The sequence below is a fragment of the Phoenix dactylifera genome, chromosome 4 (genome assembly GCF_009389715.1).
Source record: "Phoenix dactylifera cultivar Barhee BC4 chromosome 4, palm_55x_up_171113_PBpolish2nd_filt_p, whole genome shotgun sequence".
Classification (NCBI taxonomy): Eukaryota; Viridiplantae; Streptophyta; class Magnoliopsida; order Arecales; family Arecaceae; genus Phoenix; species Phoenix dactylifera.
Window position 1 is genome coordinate 1,956,815 of NC_052395.1, and position 8,809 is coordinate 1,965,623.

General features: G+C 39.2%; 1 pseudogene; it reads right to left on the bottom strand.

Moving 5' to 3' along the window:
• Positions 1-2,524: 2,524 nt before the first annotated feature.
• LOC120110388 lies at positions 2,525-8,107 on the bottom strand (annotated as a pseudogene).
• Between the last annotated feature and the right edge of the window lie 702 nt (positions 8,108-8,809).

The window sequence follows — 8,809 nt, forward strand, 5'->3', positions numbered from 1 at the left end:
TAAAAACAAAGGACAATAACCATAGTCAGGCTCAACTCATCCCACCCAAAGGACCTATCATGCAAACATCAAATCTTCAACTTAGTACATAAACAATAGCAAATAAAGGAAAACTAAGCATACTCACATTCTCTAGATCAAATATCCATATATTCCAAACTCAATCATATTTATCATGCGACCAACACAATTGAATCATGTAACAACTCAACCTGCAATCACCCCTTCTCACTACTACAAACAAGGTAGCAAACTAGAGAGTTTTTTTTTTCACCAATTATTCTTTGTCTTTAAGTTGTCACTTGCATTTTGACGTGAATACAAGCATTTGTGATGGATGCACCCGGTTACTCAACAAGTCACACACTTAAAGTGCTTTTGCATGCTCATATTTCAAGTTGCCGTTTGACGTAAAAGTAAACATTGGTGATGAATACCCCTAGTTACTAAGCAACTCAAAACATTGGCGTAGATAGAACTTCGTACACATTTATTTATTCGACTGTCTAATCATTATCACTCTATTTACTTAAACTCTGTTTAGGACTAGTTCAAAGGGGATAATCACAAGAAAAGCATCACACTCATCTTTTATGCATAATCATATAACTCATACAACTTTGCAAGGAAAGATGTACTTCAATAATCCCAAAGAAAAACAAATATGCTTACTCTTGCTTTATAAGATATTGCCTATCCTAAATCAAAATTCAATGCTTAAACATAATAAAGAACCCCAAAGTGTAATGATGATCCTAGATAAGTCTCACACAAGTGCAAATGCATGTTCATTTCTCCTAATCTTTCACATAAAAATTTGGTTTGGAAGACATGGGTATGATCACCAATTAACTTGCATGAAAGTGAACAAACCAGAATTTCGAAAAAAATTTCTTTCTCAAACAAACATAACCTGCACCAGCATTCAGCATAATCAAATATCCACTTCCCCAAACTTAATTTTCACATTGTCCTCAATGTGAAAGCAAAGAAAAATGGAAGACTAATACTCCTCTTTTAGCAAGGCTGAACACAATGAATGTCCGATTGAATTGAACATGAACTAGCTTCTTGCTTAATTTTTCCAAACCTACACAACACAATCAAAAAGAAATGGGTCACAACAATAATTATTCAAAGACTTAATAAAAACAATAATTAAAACATATAACAAAAGACAAAGAAAGGATTTTTTTTTGTGTGTGTGGTTGGGTTGCCTCCCAAGAAGCGCTAGTTTACAGTCATCAGCTTGACTTCCACACCATCAACCATAGGTAGGATTCTTCAAAGAGTAAATCACTCCTTTAGGAACCACATTACTAGCAAGATAAGGCTTCAAACGCTGCCCATTAACCTTGAATGCACCAGTGACCTCACTACGCACCTCAACAACACCATATGGATACACTTTTGTTACCGTGAATGGGCCAGACCACCTAGAACGAAGCTTGCCTGGAAATAACTTAAGTCTTGAGTTGAAGAGTAACACTTGCTGGCCAATTTCGAAGTTTCTAATCTGAAGATGTTTGTCATGCCAATGCTTTGTCTTTTTCTTGTAAATCCGAGTATTTTCATAAGCATCCAACCTAAACTCCTCCAACTCACTCAACTGTAACAATCTCTTTTCTCCCGCAGCTTTCAAATCCATGTTCAACTCCTTGATTGCCCAATAGGCCCTGTGTTCCAATTCTACTAGTAAGTGACAAGACTTTCCAAAGACAAGTCTGTAAGGAGACATACCCAAAGGTGTCTTGAAAGCTGTCCTATAGGCCCAAAGTGTATCATCTAACTTATTCGCCCAATCCTTTCTTGAACTGCTCACAGTTTTTTTCCAAAATTTGCTTCAATTCTCTATTTGCAAGTTCCACTTGCCCATTTGTTTGGAAATGATAGGCAAGTGCCACCTTATGAGTAACCCCATATTTCTTCAACAAAGCCTCAAATGACCGATTACAAAAATGGAAGCCTTCATCACTAATAATAGCTCTCGGCACACTAAATCTTGAAAAAATATTTTTCTTCACAAATCTCATCACCACCCGAGAGTCATTAGTCTGAGTTGCAGTAGCTTCAACCCATTTAGACACATAATCCACTGCTACCAGAATGTACTGATTGTTAAAGGAAGAAGGAAATGGGCCCATGAAATCAATTCCCCATAAATCAAACAGTTCAACCTCCAGGATATTGGTCAAGGGCATCTCATTCTTTTTTGAAATGTTGCCAACCCTCTAACATCTATCACACATGCTCACATATTGTCTAGTATCTTGATACATGGTCGGCCAGTAAAAACCAGACTGCCATACCTTTGCAACTGTCTTAGAGGTACTAAAATGTCCACCACACTCCAAGGAATGGCAATGGTCAAGTATATCCTGCATCTCATCTTGGGGCACACATCTTCGAATCATCCCATCTGCATAGTGTTTATAGAGTAGCGGTTCTTCCCAAAAATAATGCTTCACATCCTACAAAAACTTTTTCTTCTGATGATAGCTCAAATCAGGAGGAACAATGCCACTCACCAAATAGTTCCCAAATCAGCATACCAGGGGATGATTGAAACTGCCAACAACTGCTCATCTGGAAAGCTTTCATTAATGGGCACCTCATCTGCTCTTGACTGCCCCTCTAATCTAGACAAGTGATCTGCCACCACATTCTCCATGCCTCTCTTGTCTCGAATCTCAAGATCAAATTCTTGAAGCAACAGCACCCACCGAATCAAGCGCGGTTTGGCATCTTTCTTTTTCAGCAAGTACTTGATTGATGAATGGTCTATATATACGATCACCTTGGAACCTACAAAACAAGATCGAAACTTGTCAAAAGCAAACATAACAGCAAGCAATTCTTTTTCAATAGTTGCATAATTCAACTGTGCATTATTTAAAACTCTACTAGCATAATATATAACATGCAACTTTCTATCTTTTCTCTGGCCGAGAACAGCGCCCAAAGCGAAATCACTAGCATCACACATTAGCTCAAAAGGCAAACTCCAATCTGAGGCTGCCATAATTGGTGCTGACACCAACTCTTGCTTCAACCTGTTAAAAGCATTCAAATAGTCCTTATCAAAATTAAACACAACATCCTTATTCAACAGATTACAAAGAGGTTTACAAATTTTAGAGAAATCCTTAATAAAACGCCAGTAAAATCCTGTGTGACCAAGAAAACTTCTAACTCCCTTAACATTTGTAGGTGGTGGCAATTTTGCAATAATTTCTATTTTTGCTCGGTCCACTTCAAGGCCTCTTGCTGAAATTTTGTGGCCTAAAACAATATCTTCCTGCACCATAAAATGACATTTCTCCCAATTCAAGATCAAATTGGTCTCCTCATAGCGCTGCAAAACTCGAGACAAGTTATCTAAATAACTATCAAAAGAAGTGTTCGTCCTTTCCTGTCTAACTAAAAATATGCTAGACAGATCGTTGTTAGAACCGACGAACAAAGTTAAATTTAAATTTCTACTCTTACCTGTTCTACTCGAAGGATAGCGGTTGTAAGAGGTCGATCCACAGGGAGGCGATTGGAGTTGCATAAAAATTAGAACGTTCACTCGGATTCAAAATCGATTTTTGAATGATTAAAGAAAAACATTATTTTGAGGATGTTGATGGATTCTCTAGTCTACCGGAGAATGTTTTTTTAATTGAAATTAACTAAAAGATAGGTATTTAAATTCGAAAAGCATTTATATATTTAACTAATCAAAGAAAAGCTTTAGCATAAATTAAAATGGATGAAAACAAGAAGATTGAAGTGAACACAATTTGCATAAAGGAAGATTTAATGTATTGCATAAAAAGAACAATTAAAAGATTTCATAAAAAGAAAACAGAAATTAACTTGAATTTAGAACGGGGATTGCATGAAAGAAAATTGATGGATTTCATAAAACGAAAAACTGATTACAAATAAAAATGGAGATTAGAGGCCTAATACTCCTTCTACTTTGCAAATAAAACAAAAAAAAGAAAAACAAATCTCTTCTCTCTCTCTCTCCAAAAGAAACAGAGCTCCCCTGTTCTTGGACAAAAACCAGCCGAGCTCCCTTCTTCTTCTTTTGGCCACCCTATTTATAGGCTGAGGATGCTTGGGATTCCGGGATCGCTCGCGGAAGGAAGGAGGCGCGATCCATGGAGCTCGGGCGCGGGATGATTCACGGCTGATGCTTGGATCCCGGAACCGTTGCTGGAGGAGGACGCTGCTGTGAGCGGCTGGGACGTTGGCGTTGAATGCCGACGGCTGGAATGGAGGAGACGCGGGCTGAGGCGCAACGCATGGGCCGGCTGCAAGGCGGGGATGACGCGGACGTTGAGAGTTGGTGCTCGAAATCATTTGGAGGCTGCCGCGGGATCTTGGGAAGACACCATTCACGGACGCGTGATGCTGGGAGCTTGAATCCGTGGAGGGGGTGATTCACAGGCTGCTGGCAGTGGGATTGCTTGGATGCTGTGAGGAGGTGATGACCCGTGGGCTGGTCGCTAGGATTCCGGGATGAAAGCGGAAGGGAGGAGACGCGCATGGGATTTGGGGAGAATCACGGGCGACTGAAGCGGCTTCTTGAAGGCCTGCGGGATCGCCGGAAGGAGTGCTTCACGGATGGAAGAAGATCCATCTTCTTCTTTGGCTCTCGGACGGATACGGGATCCGTGATGAACGCGGACGGCGCTTGGTTTATTCTTTTTTTTTCTCCCTTGCGCGGATGAAGCTGGGTGCGGTGACGACTGGCAGCGATCGTGGAAGGAGGGAGGAGCCGGGAGCTTTGTGATGCGTGCGGATGGCTGGGAGGATATGGGAGACATCAAGTTCCATCCGATTAGTCATATAGTATGATATGAAATTTTGCTTGTAGACGGACGGGTCATCTATTCTGGCTGGAGGTCAAGTGCAATTGGGTCACCCAGCACCTTATGGCAAATTTAGCTTTTCCCAAAATTATTTTCCAAAGGCTCAAAAGAAATGGAGCCGATTCGGACCCGAACCCGACTCGGACCCGAACCCGACTCGGACCCGATTTGAAGTCAAATTTGTACTCAATGTGCATTTTATCTCTAATTTATACTAATCTATGTTAAACCCAAATATAATATTAATCTAGTGAATTTATCATTATTAGTTAGCAATAATACTAATTTTAGTAACATGTAGGTCGCACTTTTGTGCTCTCATCACACCCCCCAACTAGCTTATTGCTAGTCTCTAGCAATTCAGTGCGAAAATGATAAAATGAGAGAGCAAAAGTGTTATTTATTATATAAATATCCTAAGATAAATACTCACTTTCGTAGAGCATTACGATTGCACTTAGCATGTGCAACAAGCCGTTAAACCCCTAGGTTACCCTAGCGGACGAGTGTTGTCTCGTGAGGTTTGCAGTGAAGTTACCCACAAACTTCATCAGTCAGGAATTTCCAAATTTTAACTCGAAATTTGAACAAGTATTACTGTATGAAACTAGAATTGCAAGGACAATAGAGACTTGTTGTTATCATATTTAAACAGACTCTAACTCAAGTTTCATTACACCCCATCTATCTGCTAACAAGTCAAGAATGTAGTGAGGTGCAAGATAGTATTATATAAATGAGTGGCTTTCACTTACTTCCAACATGATCATTCCAATTTTCAAGACTTTCTAGAGTTAAATAGTAATGAACACCCCGGATTTATTTATTCTTTTTTTTTCAGACTGAATGCTAAGAAGAATGACTTGTGCAATATCTAGCCTTATTAAGCTTTCTAGCTAACCCATGTAGCGAGTGTTAGGCCAATGACTCCCGATCCAGATGGCTCAGGGCACTAGGTGTAGAGACACCCTAACAGGCTTAATAACTCAAGTTAACTAGGCTTCAAGGCCAAATTAGTCACTCATAGTTTAATCTCAATGTCCTCACCTTTTTACGCGAACACTCGCTGCTTGCCAGGCAGGAGGCCCGGTTACTCAGTGAGAAGACTTAAATTAAACTCATTATTTTATTTTATTTTATCTCCTTTTTTTTTTCTTTTTTTTCTTTTTTTTGGTTAGGCTAGGGTGTTCATCACACATATAACTCTAAATTATCCCAAAAATTAAAAGTATTCATATTAGTCGTAAGTTTACATACCCCACTATTCATGTGCTTACGTGTAGGTGCTAACTCATCTTGTATCATGTTAGCAGAAGATAGGTGGGATGAAAACTTAAGCTAGAACTGCTATCATATTTCTTAACTCAAAGCTATTGTCAGAGCAATTCCTAGTTTGTACAGCCAAAAAGATTAGAGTTTCAGTTAAAAATTTGAAATCCCCTCTTTTTTTATTATTTTTTGAAATTTTAATAATTTTTTTTAATTTTTTTTTAATTGCATAAAAAATCAAAAATATTCTCTCCCTTTTTTTTTGAAGAAAAATCAAAAATATTCTCACCCCCATACCTAAATCTAACATTGTCCTCAATGTTAAAGAAAATTTAAAGCAGTAAGAGGACAGAGGAGAAGGTACCTGATATGGGCGGGTAAATTGGGGGCAAAATACCCCCAAACCTGCATTTTTTTTTTTGAGAATATTTACATGTTGGGTTGCCTCCCAAGAGCGCTAAGTTTTATGTCTTCAGCCAGACAATTTTAATTCATTCATGATAAACAGGGTCGGTCAGAAGTGTCTCCTCAACTTCTGGACTCAGATACTCAAGGTATGGTTTTAAACGATGTCCATTGACTTGAAAGGACCTACCATCCTTGGTATTGCATATTACTACTGCACCATGCGGGTGCACTTTCTCTACTGTGTATGGGCCAGTCCAGCGAGATTTAAGTTTTCCAGGGAATAGATGTAATCGAGAATCATATAGAAGGACTTTTTGTCCTTGGTGAAATTCCTTACGAATGATCATTTTATCATGCATGATCTTCATGCGATCTTTGTACTTCTTGGCACACTCGTAAGCATCGTTTCTAATTTCTTCAAGCTCATCGAGTTGAAGCTTCCTATGTTCTCCTGCTTTGTCAAGATCGAAATTTAAATGTTTAATAGCCCAATAGGCCTTGTGCTCTAACTCAATAGGTAAATGGCAGGCCTTGCCATAGACAGTTCTATATGGAGACATTCAATTGGTGTTTTGTAAGCCGTCCGATATGCCCACAATGCATCTGTTAACCTAAGGGACCAATCCTTTCGAGATGGATTGACAGTTTTTTCAAGGATGGTCTTGATTTCTCTGTTGGAAATCTCAACTTGTCCACTTGTTTGTGGATGATATGGTGTACTGACCTTGTGATTAATGTTGTACTTTCTCATAAGGGCTTTAAAGATTTTATTACAAAAATGTTTCCCCCCATCACTAATGATAGCACGAGGGGTGCCAAAACGAGCAAAGATAGATTCTTTAAGGAACTTGATCACCACTTTGTGATCATTGGTCTTACACGCGATAGCCTCAATCCATTTTGATACATAGTCAACTGCCACAAGAATGTACTGATGCCCAAACGACATAGGAAAAGGACCCATAAAATCAATACCCCAAACATCGAAATTTCTATAATTAAGATAGGGTTCAGGGGCATCTCATTCTTTCTCGAAAGTTTTCCTAATCGTTGACATCGATCGCAAGATTTACAATAGTCATGCGCATCTCGAAAAAGTGTGGGCCAATAAAATCCGCACTGCAAACTTTTGCAGCAGTTTTCTTCCCACTGAAATGACCACCACAAGCATGGTCATGACAAAAGAAAAGGACATTCCTTTGATCGTGTTCAGGGATGCATCGTCTAATGATTTGATCAGGACAGTATTTGAACAAGTATGGTTCATCCCAAAAATACCACTTCACACGAGCTAGGAAGCGAAATTGTTCCTGTTTGGTCCAAGAGCTGGGCATTTGTTCAGTAACAAGGTAGTTGACTATGTCAGCATACCATGGAACATTGGTGTGGGAAATCATCATTAGTTGTTCATCCGGAAAAGTTTCGGATATAGGTAAGGATTCCGCAGATGACTCAACAATCAGTCTGGACAAGTGGTCAGCTACTACATTTTCAGATCCTTTTTTATCTCGAATTTCGAGATCAAATTCCTGGAGCAATAGGATCCAACGAATGAGCCTCGCCTTAGCATCCTTCTTTGTGAGAAGGTACTTAAGGGCGGCATGATCAGAATAAATAAGGACCTTGGATCCTATTAGATAGGGACGAAATTTGTCTAGAGCAAAGACAACAGCCAACAACTCTTTTTCAGTGGTAGAATAGTTAAGTTGGGCATCATTCAGAGTTTTGCTTGCATAGTGAATCACGTGGGGAAGCTTCCCCACTCGCTGACCTAGGACGGCACCTATTGCATAATCGGATGCATCACACATGATTTCAAATGGCAGACTCCAATCGGGGACCTTATGATGGGTGCTGAGGTTAGTTCAGACTTTAGTCTTTCGAAAGCAGTTATACAAATTGGCGAAAAATTAAAAGTAGCATCTTTCGCCAACAAATCGCATAAGGGTTTCGACAATTTACTGAAATCCTTGATAAAGCGACGGTAAAACCCGCATGCCCTAAAAAGGATCTGACTTCCTAACAGTCTTAGGAGGTGGCAATTTAGCAATTAATTCTACTTTGGCCTTATCCACCTCAATTCCTCTTTGTGACACAATGTGTCCCAAAACAATACCTGATTGGACCATAAAATGACATTTTTTCCCAGTTAAGAACTAAATTTTTCTCTTTACATCGTTCTACAACAAGGGTCAAGTGATGCAAACATTCATTAAAGTTAGATCCGAATACAGAAAAGTCATCCATAAAAACTTCTAAAAATTTCT